Below are 18,625 nucleotides of genomic sequence, written 5' to 3' on the forward strand. Positions count from 1 at the left end.
TGTTCAGAGATATTAAGATATTAAGAGATATTAAGATGTTAAGTCTGACACATTAAACCATCTCAGACTACTCTATATCTTTTGTACTATGCTTTTGTACTTTGCAGACTTGATATGCATTGTGGTGTTTGTAATAATTAAAACAAAATAATATTGACAAATATGTTCCATACTGAAATCCTTGCATTAGAATATTTTTATTAAAATAATCATTTCCCTTGAAGTAAAAAAAAAAATAAACTACAAGACTGAATGCTTATAATGAATTGTGATATTGCTAACATAAGTGTAATAGAGCCAAATGTCATTATATGTATAAATATTAAGCTGCCTTTAAGTGAATTACATACAATTTTTGTGCATTTACCTATTATTATTTCTTTATTATTTCTTAAATTTATTTAAAACATGATTTTAACACCATAAAAGGGGCTTGGTTATTTCTTTATCTTAGAATGATGTGCTCAAGAACATTGTAGATGCTCTATAAATATTTGTGCAGAAGAGTGAATGGAGTAAGCCACATTTTTAGAACTTTTCTCTGTGTTCTGGTTTCTTTCCTACAACTTGTAAACATCCTCAATTCTCTGTAATCACAAAACTGAGCCCTTGAAACCTTTTCTCACTTCTAGATATCCCATCTTTATATTTTCTAAACTAAGCTCCTTGAAAAAATATTCTACTCACACTGTCCGAACAAGTTACTCTTTATCCTACTGCAATCCAGTTTCCGTTCACGTCACTTCATAGATGCTACTGTAGCAGAGGTCGACAGTGATTTCATAAGTGACAAAGTCAAGGGCCCTTTTTGATCTTATTTTATTTTCCTCTGAGTTGCATAACCCTGCTGACTGTTCCCTGCAGGTAATTTTCTCTCCTCTTTTGAGCTCTATGCCCTTTTGCTGTTGTTCACATTTTTTTTTTTTTTTTTTTTTTTGCCTGTCATGACTTTCCTTCAGTTTTTTCTTATCTACTTATACCTACCATCCTTGAAGACTCTACTTAGATGTTCCTCTCATAGTCTTTGGCTATGCTTAGTGCCCCTTTCCGTGCTACCATTGCTCCCTGAGCATATGTCCGTCACTGAGCTAATCACACTGTCTGAAATTATCTGTTTTATATCTTGTAGAGTGTGAGAGCTTCAAAAATCAGTCTCTTGGCACAGTGAATTGCACACACTAAGTACTCAAAAATGCTTATGGAACTAAATTGAACTTTACACTTCTATTCTTTTCCTACCTCTCTGACAGCTTGTCCTCCTTTTCCTATCTTGGTTTCTCCTACTTTGGTCCTAAACGCTGGGGTTTAGTAGAGTCTTGTTCTTAATCTTCTTTTCTCATTCTATTTGTATGTCCTTGTTAATCTTCATGCAGCTGTATTTGAGTATTACTAATTAAACCAAGGCTCCTAACTCCTCCTTTCTATGTCTGATCTTCCTGCTGAGCACTAACTTGTTGTTAAGACACTTTTAGTTCCATTCACACCTTATGCTCAAGATGACATGAACTGAACTCACTATTTCCACTTTCCTCCACAAAACACATTTCTATCTGTGTACTCTGCAGTTTTGTTAAGGTTACCTGCATCCACTCAGTCCTCCAAAATAAGAATCTGGGAGTGATTCTAACTCCATTATCATTATATATCATACTTTATTGGCAATTACATTCTATTGAACCTACATTTTAATACCTATTAAAAGTATCTCTTCTTTCCATGCCTCCTGCCATATAGTCAAGCTGATATTCAGTTAATATTCACAAGTATGCCATATTGACTGGTGTCCATTCTATGTTTGGGCATCTTACCTGATTTGTGCCTGTATGTTCCCATTCATATAGAGCACTTTCTAACAAATGTTCCTAGCTTTAGTGTCACTCTCTTTTAGGCTGTCTCTACCCCTAACTACAGTTTCTTAGCTTTCCTCATTTATAGTTTATCTGTCCAAAGTGCAAAGGCCAATGTAGGACTTTGTTGCTTAAAATCCTTCAAAGGGTTGAGTTCTGCTTCCAGGAACATGGAGATGACATACTTTTTCCTATTTCTTCCTTAAGTAGAATTAAATGTCTTAGGCACTGTATCTAAAACAAACATAAGAAGACTAAAACATGAAGAGAAGAAGGAAAACAGGCTTTAAGGGACTTTGGGAGCCAAGGGACAATGTGGTAATGAGACCCTGGGTTTTATTTTTTCTCATATATTAGGATATATATATACTTGATGATGAAGAAGCTGGCAACCTTGAAATGCTAAAATTTGCAACTCCTTCTAAAAAAAGACCAACAAAAACAAAATCCTTATCTTTCAGGCTGATGGAGTAGAAAAGAGGCAGCCTAAGCAAGATATAAAACTTTTAGATCACCCTACTCCAGACAAATACCACAGAAAAATGCATGGTCCCACATCCACTCCCAAGAGCAGAGGGTGAGTGGGCAGCTTAGGCTTCCACATTTGTCAGGCTGTAAAGTGAAGCTGTAACTCTCCCTGTTCCCACAGGGGTAGTGTCAGAGAAGATGAACTACGGCGCCAAGACTTTCAACCCTGCCAGATGGTACTGAGGACCCCTAAAACCTGCAAAGACAGTAGAGACCATATCAGGAGCCTGTACTTTTATGCCCACTCATCAGTAATGAGGCACCCTTCCCATTCTCTATTGGGGTAGTGTCAGTGGAGGCCTAGTAGAGAGTCATGACTTTCACCATTGATAACAAAGCCACTTATCCCTCTCCTCTGGTGTCAGTGGAGGCCATGTTAAGAGTAGTAACAAGACTCTCTGAATTCACCTAGCCAGGGAGGTATCAGTGGAGGCCTACTGTTGGAGCTAGAACACACACAGTAGTAATAAGGAGCATCCTTCCAATTGTGTATCAGTGGAAGGCAAATAAGGAGCCTGGATTTCTACCTCCACATCTCCCTTCCCTGTTAGAGTAAATCAAATAAGTCATCTGAAACAGAAGTTTTGAATATGAGACAATCTCATGATATAATACATAAAATGTCCAGGATTTGATGAAAAAAAAAAGAAATCACTCCTCATATCAACAACTAGAAGGACCTCAAGCTGCATGAGAAAAGAAAATTAATAGATATCAACACTGAGATGACAGAGATGTTAGAATTATTTGACAAAGATTTTAAAACAACCATGATAAAAATGCTTCAAGTGATCACAAGCATTCTTGAAACAAAGAAATAGAAAGTATCACCAAAGATGTAGAAATTATAAAGAACAACCATATAGAAATTTTAGAGCTGAAAATTACATTAACCAAAACAAAAATTCAGTGAATGCAAGGGACAGAATAAAGAATCCAAGAACTGGAAGATGAAATAATAGAAATTTCCTAATCTAAACAACAGAAAGAAAATAGACTAAAAAAATATGTGTCAGGGGCATGTGGAACGATAACAAAAAATACAGCATTTGTGACATCAGAGTCATGAAAGGAAAGGAGAAAGAGAGTCGGGTTGAAAAAGTACTTGACAAAGTAATAGAAAACTTCTGAAAATTTCTAATTGTCTCAAATTTTGCCAAGCATACAGCCAAGCTACCAAACATCTATAGATTCTAGAAACTGAGCAAACCCCTGGAAAAGATTAATCTAAAGACACACACATACACACACACACGCACACACACACCCTTAATTAAACTTCTGAAACCTAAAGACAAAGAAAATAATCTTGAAAGTAGCAAGAGAGAAAGGACACCTTACCTATAGAGGAAAAAACATTTGAATGAAATAGCATTCTTCATTGGAAACTAGGGTGATCAGAAGGGAGTGACACATTTTTCAAGTGCAGTAAGAAAGGAACTGTCAATCCAGAATCCTATATCCAGCCAAATAATACTGGAAGAATACAGGAGATCTAAAGACGTTCACAAGATGAAGGAAAACTTAGAGAATTTGCTACCTAAAAGAATGGCCAAAGGCTGATACTTAATGATAAAAAGGTAACACTTCCTCCTATGTCTGAGAACATGGCAAGGATGTCTATTCTCAGCACTCTGTTCAACATAGTTCTGCAAGTTCTAGTCAGTTCGATAAGGCAATTCATGGAGACAAAAGAAAACATATCAGAAAGGAAGAAATAAAATTGTCTTTATTTGTAGAACATTGTAGGGCATATAATAAAACCCCATAATTAATAAGTGAGTTCAACCAGGGCTCAAGATACAAGGTTAACACGCAAATATTAATTGTATTTCTATATACGAGCAATGAACAGCAATGGCTATAAAAAGAGCAATGGAAGGATCTTTTAGACCATGGAACTGTTCTGTAGCTTGACTGTATCAATATCCTGATTGTGATAATAAACTATAGTTTTGCAAGATGTTACCACAGGGAAAAACTGGGTAAAGTGTGTATGTTATATCTTTGTATTAACTTCTACAATCATATGCGAATTTACAATTATCTCATATAAAAAGTTTAAGAAATAAAAAAGTAGAAAGCCTTAAAAAAAACTCTGTGTCTTAAAGAACATAATTGAAACTCAATTGCATGATACAAATGATCCAAAGTCATATGCCCCTTGTCCACATTTAACATTTGGTCTCTGGTTCCTGGTCCCTGACTCAGCCTCCAACCCAATACTTTTGTCATTCTGGCACTTACATGAATAGAACTGCCAGTGATTAAGTTATTTCTTCTACTAAAATTCCACTTCTTTTCTAATTATGTAGCAGAGTGGTCTTTTTTTCTTAAGGGGATTGACTTAAATTTTACCTCCTCTCTGGTATATGCTTTGCTTTTCTCAGGCTGATTAAAGTGTTCTCTGTACTTACATTATACCGTCTAGATTCACCTTATCTGGCAAATAAAGTGCTGTGATATGCTGAACTTTTGAGATCAGGCGATGTTTTTAATTTCTGTACCCACTATGCCTGGCACAGTGCCTTCCAGGAAGTAGATAAATGTTGTATAGATGAATCATTTCTAAGAGGATGAACTGACAACTCGAGCATGCAAAATGCAGCAGGTAAACTTGCCTGATTGTTTAATTAAAACAAAATTAAACTAAAAGTTCTAATTTGTCTCTAGGCCAGCAAGTGAAAACATTATTAATCTCTACAAAATGATTGTTCCACTTGTTCCTCAATTTTATGTGGATTGCCAAATTAATATTTATTATTATTGTATTTTAGTAGTATTAGTATTATTTTAATTAGGAAGCTAAACTCTTACATTAAGTTATAACAATTATATTCTTTATATAATGAGAATAATAATTTAGCAGATTATTCATGTACTTCTTATAGGTATCTTTTCTAAAAAGAAATAAAATTATATATGACTCAGTGTGATCATAGTTTTATTTTTATTCTTAATACATTATAGTGTTTTAAAGCTATAATGTAAGGTAGATTGTTAATTGGTGTCTACAAAGATATTTTTCCTTAATGATGAATTTTGATATTTTGAATTTTGATAATTTTGAATTTTGAATGCTTTTTCTAAGCAAAGATAAAAAAAAAATTATATTCTGGTCTACAGCCATTCCACCCTGAACAAGCCTGATCCTGTCTGATCTTGGAAGCTAAGCAGCGTCGGGCCTGGTTAGTACTTGGATGGGAGACCAACTAGGAAGGTGTAAAAAATAAAATAAAATAAGTAAGGGATTGTAAGCTGACAAGGTCCTTGTAGTCTGTGAGGTCAGCCAAGGGTTGCCTCGCATACAAAAAAAAAATTATATTCTGGAATTTAATACAAATCTGTAACTACATTGGCTGAAAAAACTTGGGAGATGATTATAACTAAGTTGGATATTCAATTTAACTTCTAGAAATTACATAAGAGTTACATGCTTAAAACAATCCATGTTTCAACATGAAAGCATACAATGGATATTTAATTAAGATTTTCTTTTCCGCTGTAAGAGGACATACATCTCTACATTTGCAGGGTGAAAACATATTACTTTAGCTTTCTGATAATTATCAAATTTTAAAACATATTCCTGTTTCTCTCATTTAAACAAACAACAACAATTAAAAACAACAGCAACAATTAAAAAAATACACAAAAACTTTTGGTTCCCTTATGCCCTTGCAGTTACAACACTCTCCTTTCATCTTTGAAGGCTTGCCTGCACCCAATACCACCATTTTCTAACCTGGAACTCACTGTGCAATCTTCTCTAATTGGTCTCTGTCACTATCATTCCATAATTAACAGCTTTTGCTAATGTCCCCATTATTTTTCCTAAAAGCCACGAACATTTTTAGTCCTAATAACACTTGGTTTGGCAACATTTGAAAATGTTAACCATTTTCTCTTTCTGATCACTCTCTTCCATTCGAACACACAATACGTTCCTGTTTTGTGAAGTTATTCTTATGTTCATTCCTACTACAGGAATTTGTCTATTTGTTGTCTGCAATACATTACTCCTAACTTTGAAATCTCAGCTCAGTGTCCCCAGGAAAGCCCTCCTTGACCTCTCTGAAGCACCTTGACCTTTTCCTTGCTTCTATCACAGTAGCAGTTTCACAGTAGTTTTAGGATCCTTTGATTTATTCATTTGTCCCGCTTTGCTCTAAACTCTTCAACTATCTTCGTTTTTGCTCACCATCAATTCTCAACTCCTAGCCATGTTCTTGATATATATTCGATTCCAAATAAATATTTGTGAAATAAATGCCCTAATGAAGATATCAGAAAAAAAAAAAAACAAACCTTGATTTTTACTTAAGGACTTTTTTACCTGAAGGATAAAATAGTAATTTTAATTTTCTCTTTAACAGAGAACTTCATAAATAACTTAAGTAACAGGTTTTTTTTTTTTTAAATAAGTAATGGTTTACTTTTATTTATTGACCTGGGCATATTTAAAGTATGCAATTCTGGAGTCAAATTGGACTGACCAGTTAAAATATGCGAACCAATTCTGAATAATTTAGTTCTTATTTTTGAAGGAAAAAAAAACGAAAGTACATTTTCAGAAATTTATTTTATTAATGGAGTGCTGATTTCAACAGACCTAGCCCCAACAGTATATGGATGAGGACATATTTGATATAGCGGTTTTGTCAAAGAGGAGGAATGAAATAATACTTTAATATAAGAACTTTAAAGTATAAACGAAGTTAGCATACTGGTATATATGTGTAGGCACGTGTGTATTGATGAATGATAGTTATACATAGCTATCCTCTCTGGCCCCTCTCTTCTATTTTGTATTTGCTCCCCATTTCAAAAAGCCTGTCATCTGCAGAATCAAAACCTAACACTTCTCAAGGGCAGAGAAATCCTTCTGAGCCATGTCTTTCTCCTTATCTTTGTGCCAGTGTACAAAAGTATATTTTGTACATACATTTCAATTGCATAATACTAGAATCCAGCTCCCTCAATGGCAGTGCTGTGGGTAAGGAAGAAATGAATTTATTTGACAAACATCTCCTGTAATAGTTCTTTATAATCCTTTTTATTTCTGAGGCATCCATTATATTGTCTCCTCTTTCATTTCTGATTTTACTTGAGTCTTTCCTCCTTTTTTCTTACTTAGTTTAGGTATGGATTTATCGGTTTATCTTCTCTAAAAACCAACTCATTTTTAATTTTCTTTATTTGATTTATTTCTACTCTAGTCTTTATTCTTTCCTTTCTTCTACTAACTTTGGTGTTCTTCTTTTTCTAGTTCCTTGAAGTGTAAAATTAGTTTATTTGAGATCTTTCTCTTTTTTTAAATATTAGCATTTATTATTATAAAGTTACCTCTTAGTATGACTTTTGTTTCCTCTCTTAAGTTTTGCTATGTTGTGTTTTCATTTTCATTTGTCTTGTGTGATTTCCTCACTCACCCAATGTTTTTTCAAAAGTGTGTTGTTTAGTTTCCATGTATTTATGAATTTTCCAGTTTTCTTACTATTATTGATTTCTAGTTTCATTCCATTGTGGTCAGAAAAGATACTTGGAATGATTTCTTTGTGATTTGTTTTGTGATTTATCATGTGATCTATACTAGAGAATATTTTATATAGGCTTGAGAAAAATGTATATTTTTCTGCTTTTGGGTGGAAAGATGTTGGCCAAAGGGTACGAAGTTTGTTATTCAAGATGAATAAGTTCGGGAGATCTAATGTACAACAGTGTGACATAGTTAACAGTACTGTATTGTATACTTGAAATTTGCTAAGAGGGTAGATTGTAAGTATTCTCACCCCACTCCCACTCCCTCAAAAAAGAAAAGGGAAAAGAAAGTGGTATGTGAGGTGATGAATGTATTAATTAGCTCAACTGTGATGATTCTTTCACAACATATACATATATCAAAACATCAAGTTGCACACCTTAAATAATATAATTTTTATTTGTCAATTATACCTCAGTAAAGCTGGAGATAATGTTGTAAAACAGCCTTTATATAAAACTAACATGAAACAAAACAGATTTTACTGTTCCGTGGCTAAGTTCCTTGGCTAAGAATAGAATATTAGTTATTGGTCATCTAAATCTAGCTTGATATACTTGATCTTGACTAGTTGGAATACTTGATCTTGATTGTTACTTTTGCATAGTAATAGCCTTTTTGAAAGTCTTCAGAGGAATGAAAGCTTGCTCTCCTTTTACATTTGTTTGCATTTCAGAAATTGTAAATGTTGAGCAGCAAACCATTTCAATAAACCCTTTAGTATTCTCACTAGTTAACCAAGGCAGATGGCTGTCTGTTAATAATTCAACAAATAACTTTGAAGATATGTACTACATTCTGCCTTCTTTGGCAATAAATTAGTTAGAAGAAATAGAGGATTTAAGATTCTGAGTTGTGGTGTAGGAGCATGGTCACTGGACTGGAAATATGAATATCTGATGACTTTGGGCAAACTAACTCAATCTCTTTGGGATTCCATTTTCATCATTAAAACTAGATAATTGACACATGTTCTCCCAGTTTGGTACTACTTTGAATCCTCTTCAAGTCAACTGTTTTGCTTTTTCTAGAATAAATATATTATTTGATAGCATGTTTTAAATTTTTAACTCTGGAATTTATTTGTTTCTTTTCATAGTGATGCTTATTTTTCAAATACATTTAATGAAGAAAGATTTCATTCAAAATTAATTAAAAATTTTAGTGTTTGAGAAGAAGCATTGCAGTTAAGACTTTCATAGTGAGGCAAGACAGGTAGTGCAGGGAAACCTCTTTCCTCTCCAAATATGGCTCTGGAAAGTTTTTCCTTTCTTCAAACCTCCCCCTGTTTTAGCTACGGCAGGGGGAGAGAAGCAAAAATGGTCTTTTTCAGCCTAGACGCCATCCTTGGCTAAGGCATAACTTTTGGCTAATTATAATAGCATTATAATCTCATCCACGTTGCAAATACTGCAGCTCCCATTATGCACCTGATACCATGACAGTTCCAGAAACATGATATAAGGAGGAAAAAGTGAGAAACTGAGCTCTCTGCCTACTGGGAGGAGACAGCAAGTCTACCTCAGCAGCATGTTTTCACAGCCTCTACCTCCAGGAAAAACAAAAAGAGTGCACATAACCCCGCCATCTTGAGCTGGCTCTTCCTGCACTTCAGTGCGTACTTTTGCTTTAATAAATTTTGCGCTTTTTCCTGCTTGCTGTTTGCCTTGCCTTTGAATTCTTTTTTGCAGAATAAGGTGAGAATCTGGTCACTGGATCCTCATGTTCTCCAGCTGTCCATCTTACCCCTGAATTCTTTCTTGTAGAGTAAGACAAGAACCTATCTGGCCACAATAATGTGATTCCTGAAACTTCTACATATAGTTTGGCCTTGCTCAAGTTATTTAACTGCTTTCGGCCTCATTTTTCTTATCTATAAATATCAGTATTAATTATACCTTTCTTACATAGTATTAAATTGGTTAATTCATGAAAAGCCCTTAGAATAGTTGTCAGAGTATAATAGTACAGTAAATGCTATTATAAGCTGTTATTTTCAAAAATATGAATTTATTTTTTCAGAATAAACAACCATTCATTCCCATGCAGTTCAATCATTGTAATGTTTGAATTTTTAGATACTACACATTTCTTCTTTCAAAGTCTGTTTGTCCTTGCAACTCTGGAGCAGTCATCACAGCACTCAAACAGCTCCCTTTGGAGCCCATTAATTCTCTTCTAAGCATCAAGCAAATGAATCAGCACACAGGGATGTGCTGATCCAGCTACTACCAACTTTGAAGAATGAGTAGCAGACATAGAAAATGACCCAGTGGTTTCTCCCCTCAAGAATCTGTCCTTTCAGAGTAGAACTTGTGAGTGAAATTAAGAGTGGCTTTTAAGTCTTTCATCTGTGAATTATACAGTACATTTCATGGTTCACCATTATCCAAACATTTATAACCTTTCATGTCTATTTTTTGATGGGCTTTCTCTTTACTAGTTTTTACACTGTATCTATCTTTGAAAACTTCAGAATATTCAGCCCAGTAATCTCTCATTGAATGTTCTTTCTCTGAATTCATAGGAGGAAGGAATAGTTTAGATAACCCTTCCTTTATAGGATAATTAGTGTGAAAATTAGCTCTATACTGTCCTTTATTTGTATAGGAATCAAATAAGATAATGTATGTGAAATTAGTTTGAAATCTTTAAAGAAATATCATGATTATATGTATACATGTATATCTATATATTAAAATATAGTGGTATTATACACATATTTTACATATATTTGTAAAAGATGAGTAATTAGTATAATTTTATATTCACAGATCATAACTTTAAGCTATTTCCAAGCATGGAAGTCTCATGTTTGAGAATACTGAGGACGAGAACTATTTCCACATCATTTTTGTATTGAAAACTCTTGTTAAATTATCCACAATGTATCTTTAACGTGTGTGCCATCTACTTCTGTAGATGCTGCTGCTATAAAGGCTGCGTTGGATCTACAATCTGCATGCAGTCACCCTATGGTGTGTTTTCCACACGTGGAACTTCTGAATTCTTAGCCCCTCCCAAGCTTCACTTTAACAATGTAATTTTACTTGCTTGTATTGCAGTTACCTTCTTTTTAAAATTTTATATTTTCACCTATGTTTACCTGTTTTCTCTAATTTGATTATTGGTTTTCAAGGATAGAGATTTGCTTCCTTCAAGCACAGGGATGTGTTACTTCATTTTAAGACTAGTAGCCACAATGTTGCTAACTAGTACACTCAATAAGCACATACCATGGTCCTTTTTCCCCTCATATAATGAAAAATAATTTTTTTTTAAATTTACTTTGAAACAATGTCCTTCTCTGTATGTATGGAATGAGAAAAAAATGATGACTTAGTTTTTCCTCTAATTCAGGCTATATAATTTGATCTCAAGAAAAGATTGTAAAGCTGATGCTAGCATCTTTTAGATTTTTTACATAACTAGTTGTTTGAAGACATTTATTTTTTAGTTATTTTTCCTGTGTATGTACCTATATTTTATGTTGGAGCAATCTATTGTTATAGCTCCATCAACAATATTTATTGGTGCCTATTGTGAGCTCAACATTTTACTAGGGGTTGGTAGAGAAACAGAATAAGTATCAGATGTACTCATTGCACTGAAAGAACTAATAATATAGTCAAAAAATTAAGATCAATGCAAAGGACAGAAAGAAAACAAATCAAGACACTACCTAAGAAATGTTTTACTTTGTGCAGAAGATATAAAAATGCTTTTAGAAACTACATTGAGCCATCACTGATAATAAATAATCTGCATTCAATACTTGTATCTGTTCAATGCAATTTTCTGATGATGGAACTAAATGAGGATCAAAGCAATTAAATAAATTGCCTTAGGTCACATAGCTTGTAAATGGCAGGGCTGGGATGCCACCGTGGCTCAAAAATATATCCACTAGTCCCTTAAGAGAAGTTTGAGACTAGAGGAGACAGAGAAAGCTTTGTGGGTGAGACAGTACAAATAATATTAATACTACTATTGATTGAGAGTTGGGTGATAAGAACTGTTCTAAGCACTTGATATACATGGTCTTAATTCTTTCTAGAAATGCATGTTGTTATTATTTTGAGTCCTTCTTTATAACTGCAGAAGCTGAGAATAAGAGACATTAAATAACTTTACCAGTGGCACAAGAGTGATGGAGCTTGGATTTGAAACAAGGTTTTCTGGCTCCAAAGTCATTGCTTGCTCATTATAATTTAGAGACAAAACAAATGGAAAGCTGCGAAGAAGTGCAAGCTACGTGGCCATAACCAGTGATGTGAACATTAAGGAGAAGGCAGGATGTTAGGGTGTCAAGTGGATATTATAAGATAGAGGTAAAGAAGGAAGTTGAAAATAGCTGTGATGTCTTCAGCCAGGACAACTGATATAATGACGGTCAGCAACTGAAATACTACAGTAGAGCAACAACTATCGTAGTGGGGAAAATGGTACTTTTGCTTTTGGTGGTGTTGAGTTTAAAGGTGCTACTCAGACATTTGCATGATACTGGGAAGGTAGGTTTGAAACTTAGAAAAACTTTCGGAATTAGAGAGGTAGAAGAATTACTAATTTCAGTCCCTAAGGTGAGGAAGATAGTCGAAGATTGAGAAACACCACATAAATTGAGAATGAAAAATTAGAGGCAGTAGGAGAACCAGTAATACAAGGTGTTTTGAAGGCCAGTGGAGGGGAGTTTTTTCAGAAGAAGAGGGATCAGCAGTGCTGAGTACAACAGAAAGAGGTCTGGTAGGGCAACAACCGAAGACAACTTTGGGTAGTAGTTGTCATTATCCACTTTTATGACAGCAATTTCATAGAAAGATTTTATTTTTTTTTAAACGGGGAAATACAGGCATGTTCGAAGGATGTTCTATGTAAAAGATTGGCTGGTATGGAGGAGCCAGGTTTTGTACAATCTCAGGTTGAATTGCAATATATATATGGAATAGACACTCTTTATTTTCTGGGCATATATCTGGTAGTGTAATAAAGCAAGAAGCCATTTAATTTCTTACAGCAAAGTCTTACTATTCACTGTGATTGAAGAAAACCTTGATTTGTCCTTCTAGTATGGGATAGCAGAATGATTCCACATCAGCATGGAGGAATTCAAAGATGAAAGCTAGAAGCCATAGGCTACCAGCTATCCTAGTGATTAATGTTTTCTGTAACTGCTGAGAATGGTAAATAGATGTCAGAGTCCCTAATTAGCTCAGTACTGGGTCTGCAGAATTACCAATTCCAGCGCTCTGCTTCATTTACTTAGCATTAATACTTTCAGAGGTAAGCATCTTTTTAATGGGACAGGTAGACTCTTATGACCTAGATGGAAGCAGTGGCCTATTCACTGAAAGCGGCCTTATCACGAGGCCCAATATGGTCAATTCGCAGAGCTGGGAGAAGGCAGGGGAAAAACCAAATCAAAAGGAATTTGTTTTTCTAATTTTTTTTTCAACTTTGTTGAGGTATAATCGACAAATGAAATTCTAGGATATTTAAAGTGTACATTGCGATGATTTGATACAGGTATAAATTGTGACAGCATTCCTCCCGTTTAGTTAACACATATATCATCTCATTTATTTGGCTGTTTATTTTTAGTGAGAATGTTTAAGTTCAGAAAATTTCAATTATATAATACAGTGTTATCAACTACTGACACCATGTTATACATTAGGTCCTTAGACCTTATGCATCTTATAGCTGAAAGTTTGTGCAAAAGGGATAGATGTAGATGGAGTCAGAGACAAACACATCTTTAATTATATATATGTACACACACACACACACACACACACATACACACACACAAATATATGTAAATATCTATGAAAGGATCTTGGAGCTCTATAGCCATAGCTCTACAGTCATGTAGCAGGAACTCAATAAATGCCATTGCCAATTTCATCACTCTTCCGAAATAAACAAGTTAACACTGCTGCACCTGTCTGCTGAAATGCGATTCAGGACTAGTCCATTAGTCCAGAGTTTTCCACCTTAGAACTGATGTAGAAACGTGCCTTCGGTGACATTCTCAGAAATAGTGTTCTAAAGGAGATCGGATGTATTTCTGATTCTGCCACAAAAAGAGGCAAAAACTGCAGCCAGCACAAAAGTTTTTATGTCAAAATCTGAGAAACCACAAGGAGCCTTAACTCCAAGCCATGGATATACTGAAATCATAGGATTAATAGTAAAGTAAGTGATTTTTTTGCTCAAAGGTTTAGTTTTAACGTTTTATATCTTTGTTTTTCTAAGTTCCTATACTTTCAATACTGCTTTGCTGTATTGAAAACAACCTGGGTGAGAACTCCATGGGAAGTAGAGACAGGGCTATGTGGCGGTGGCACAGCATGTGTGCGACGCCGCTTGCCCGGGACCCTCTACTCCACCCCTCTCCCTCGCACCGAAATTGAAGCCAGCGGTCGCCAGCATGCGGCAGCGGAGGAGAAGGGTGGGGGCAGCCGGCGATAGGCCGGGTGTCGCTCTCAGAGGATGAAGAGCCCCGGCTTCGTGGGGGTCGTGGCATCGCTGGTTGACCGAGTCCGGGGCAACAGTCGAATCGCCGCCGGGCTTGCTGGTGTCCCTCTGCGTCTCCTCAACAGATGGATCTATGTGCACCACGGCTTCCCCAACATGACCCTGACTCTGGTGTACTTTGTGGTCCCTAGACTTGGCTTGTACATCTCTGCCCCCCAAAGTCTGCCTCTTACCACGCTCCTCCTCTTGCTCCTGAGCTTCTGTGGCTTTGGTGGTCTTCACCAACCTCTCTCTCTGTAGAACAGTGCCATAGGCACCTATCAGCTGGCCAAGGCCATGACCACCCCAGAGATTATAGTCATCTAGACCCTCTGCTACAAGAAAGTCTTCTCTACCAAAATATAGTTCACGCTGATTCCTATAACTTTAGGTGTAATCCTAAATTCTTATTACAATATGAAGCTTAATTTCCTTGGAATGGTGTTTGCTGCTCTTGGTGTTTTATTTTACACCCCTTTATCGAGTGTGGGTAAGAGCAAAACAGCTCTTAAATTACAAGTAAACTCAGTGCAGCTGCTGTGCTACCAGGCTCTGATGTCATCTGCCATGTTGCTGGTCCCCGGTGCCCTTCATTGAGCCAGTTTTTGGAGAAGGAGGACTATTTGGTCCCTGGTCAGTTTTTGCTTTGCTTATGGTTCTGCTATCTGGAGTAGTAGCTTTCATGGTGAATTTATCAATTTATTGGATCGTTGGAAACACTTCACCAGTCACCTATAACATGTTTGGACACTTCGAGTTCTGGATTATTTTATTTGGAATATATTTCATTCAGGGATTTTGCTGTCGGTTAATCAGGCTCTTGACATATTATGTACATTATTCGATATTCTCACCTATACTCATTTTAAACAGTGAACAAGAAGGAAGTGAATTGGTACAACATCCTTAATTGAGTTTATGGAGAAATGAAAGTCACCCCAAGAAGATCAAAAAATGTTAAGTGCACGAATTACTTTCAAATAATAAAAAAATTACATTGCAAAATTCATTTAATGATGGTTTACAAGAAGTAAACAATAGAAATAATATTCATAAATATGACTTTTTCTTTTAAAATAATCTTTTTTCAAAAACTGAATTCTCTAAAACTGGTTTATGCTTTCTTTCAAAAATAATTGTATGAAGTATATAGGATAGTTTGATGTATGAAGTATATAGGATGAAGTACATGAAATTAAAGTTCTATAATAGCGACAAAGGACTTTATATCACTGAACTGCAAGTGTGTCACAGCTTTTAAGTATTCAACTCTTCCAAAGAAAGACACATAGGACTCCTCTACTTGCTGGTAGGTGGTCCCCAATATGAGCTCAACTATAATTTTGGCCAAAGTGTTCAAGTCTGAATATAAATCTAGCATTTCTATTTTAGTTAATTTAGTATAACGTCCTCCTTATTTCATTTACAGAAATGAAATATAATTTATAGAAAGCAAAGAGTAGTAAAGAAGGCCATAAGGTAAAATCCAATTCCAACAGTACTATTTTTTCTAGTAGAAATTGATGTAAGAAGTTTTATGTTATCCAAAAAAACCTACAATTTCTACGGGTATTCTCTTGTTTTTGAGCTCTCAGTGAACTCTTGAAATTATACATGAAGTTAAAAAACAAAATAGCTCCATGTTTAAATGGTCCAAGAAAGACTATGGATAGAATTGAACAGGTTTCATGTTATCTTGGTAAATATTCTCCTGGCCTCTGAAAATACCTTTCAGTTGGTATTTTCTTAATTCTACTTCCCTACTATTCACATTTGAGGCATCCATGGAACTTTCTTTGACATTGAGGATTTGGAATGAACTGTGTCCAGGCTTTCTAAGGTGGCCATGGGAAATTCCTATGCAACAAGTCAGGGCGAATGTTATTCAAACACTAAGCAGAACCTTGCTGAAAATGGAAAGATTTGAAAGAGAAGTAGAAAAATGGTCAATATTAAACTAGTTCCATATATTTCTAAAGGAATATATATATTTTTAAATTAGGCTATATGGGAAATATGTGGTTTCCACTTAAGGAAATATATAGTGCCATATATTTAATTGCAAAATGTATTTCTACCTTCCAGCCTCTTGACATTAAAGCATTAAAAACAGTTGTTGATGACCTCTCAACAATAAATTGACTCAGAACTTATCATCTGCGGTCCATTAATATTAACACACTGAATCATAAGTGGTAGAAAATTATAAGCGCAAATTAATTTTAAGATATGTGGTATCTGTGTTGTTTTCTGTGCTTTGTATCATCACTAAATATTCACAATTGATATTTTATAAATCTCTGATATTAAAAATTCATGATTTATAACAACTGAAGGCTTATATCTGCTTTGCCATTGTAGGGATTGCTTTCTGCCTTTGTTTTCTGGGCAGCGATCAGTAAGGTAAAGTGTAGTTCAGGGGGAGGAAATAAAAGCAAGTGGTAAAGACATCGATTTGGGTTTTGAAGAGTTTTTGTTACTGTTACCTTTTAGTTGCATTACTGCTTTTGGTGTGTATGTCGTTTGCTAAAAATCCTTAGAATCTTAGAATTTTCTCATTTTAAAATTGAATAGTGTTTGGGCTCCTTACTGAATATGCAAGTTCTGGAATTAGTATCATTATTTCCATGCAGCTCAGCTTCATTAGTATGTTACTGGTTACTTTAAAAAAAGCATTTTAAAGGGATTATATTGCTCATATTTGTGTGTGTCTCTGTGTGCACAGGAGCCTGTGTATGTGCAGGAGGTCAGGAGAGAACAGTATTCAATAAAATCAAGGTCATTGTGTCATTTTCATTTAGAGATCATAATGAAAGAGGCTTATAGGCTTTGCTTCCGTTTTCTGAAACTACTGGTGGTAATAATAAGTGCTGAGAATATATAGGTCCTATGTTTATTAAGATATTCCTTCCCTTTATTAGACACAAATCACTTGCACCATCTGCTATGTAATTTTTAATAACATTATCTCTCATACACACCCATAATTACTAGAATATAAATTCCATTAAAACAAGACCTGACCTAGCTTGTTTACGAAATTATTCCCAGAATTTAGAACAGTGTCTAGCCAATAGTAGATGCTCAATAAACATCTATTAAATGAATAAATATATTAACCCTACCTGATTTATTATGACTTGTTTTTATGTGGACAGTGGTTTCTGATAAAAGATCTTGTTCTGTGCTGCATATTACTTGAAGTGTTTACATCATTCAGAACTTAATATTTCTTTTACTCACCAGCTGTTTTAAGGTATAATAATTTTTTAATATATCATAACTTACATTTTAATTAAGATTTGAGATCAAATAGAAGTTCTTAAGAAAACAAACTAATGATGTATATAAATATTAAAGTAATTCTAAAATAGGGAAACATCATATTCATAGCCTGCTTCAAGGGGAATGGACAGTAAAATGTAAAACAGCTAAACCTTCCTGAGTTCTACTAACTTCCAAAGAACATTGTGAGCTTCTATATATCACATCCTTCAGTGTCCTAACAGTAATGCTATGTTATATGATTTTTATACTCAATAAATATAATATTGATGGAAATTTGTGTGGTGCAAGGTCAAAATTGCAAAATAGTTATAATTTTATATTATTTATAAGAAGTATTGTAAAGTTTTATCTAATATTTCTAATACTTAAACTATTGTTATTGTTATCATTAGATGTGATTAATTGAAGGCACTGTAAAATACATCAAATTATGTCCTCTATATAGATAGTCATTATAGGGTAGCATTTTCATTATGACATTTATATCATACTTTCGTTGAGTATATTACCATTGTCCCATGACACTGTTTCTGTAGCGGAATTAAACTTCAATTGGTTATAAAATATCTTTCTTCAGTGGAGGTCAAACTACTTTAAAATATTATCTCGGTGCTTTTAGCTTATCAAGGGACTATTGGAAAAATGATTTATTCTTAATTTAGCAGGCAAGAAAATGAAAGCATAAACAGGGAAAGTCAATTGCTTAAGGTCGACTGACAAATCATTTTTATGTGGTTGAGATCAAATTTCCCAAAGTCACAATCTAGTACATGAGAGACTGAGCAGTGCCTAAAACAGATCAGAGAAGTAAAAAGTCAAATGTTTACCTCGCTTGGTTAGGAAGAATGCAGTTGCTGATGCATTTTTAGAATGATGCGATTAAAGCTTCGAAATTTGTGGGTCA

At 34.7% G+C, this 18,625-nt stretch overlaps 1 protein-coding gene and 1 pseudogene across 2 annotated transcripts in view; both read left to right on the forward strand.

The window, feature by feature from the left end:
• ACSS3 (acyl-CoA synthetase short chain family member 3) overlaps nucleotides 1-18,625 on the forward strand; it is a 150,511-nt gene that overhangs the window by 68,217 nt on the left and 63,669 nt on the right. The gene's annotated exons all lie outside the window — the stretch shown is intronic.
• Nucleotides 7,759-16,640, forward strand: LOC120583386 (solute carrier family 35 member E3-like; annotated as a pseudogene).

Source organism: Pteropus medius, unplaced genomic scaffold (assembly GCF_902729225.1).
Source record: "Pteropus medius unplaced genomic scaffold, Ma_sr-lr_union100, whole genome shotgun sequence".
NCBI classification, from domain to species: domain Eukaryota; kingdom Metazoa; phylum Chordata; class Mammalia; order Chiroptera; family Pteropodidae; genus Pteropus; species Pteropus medius.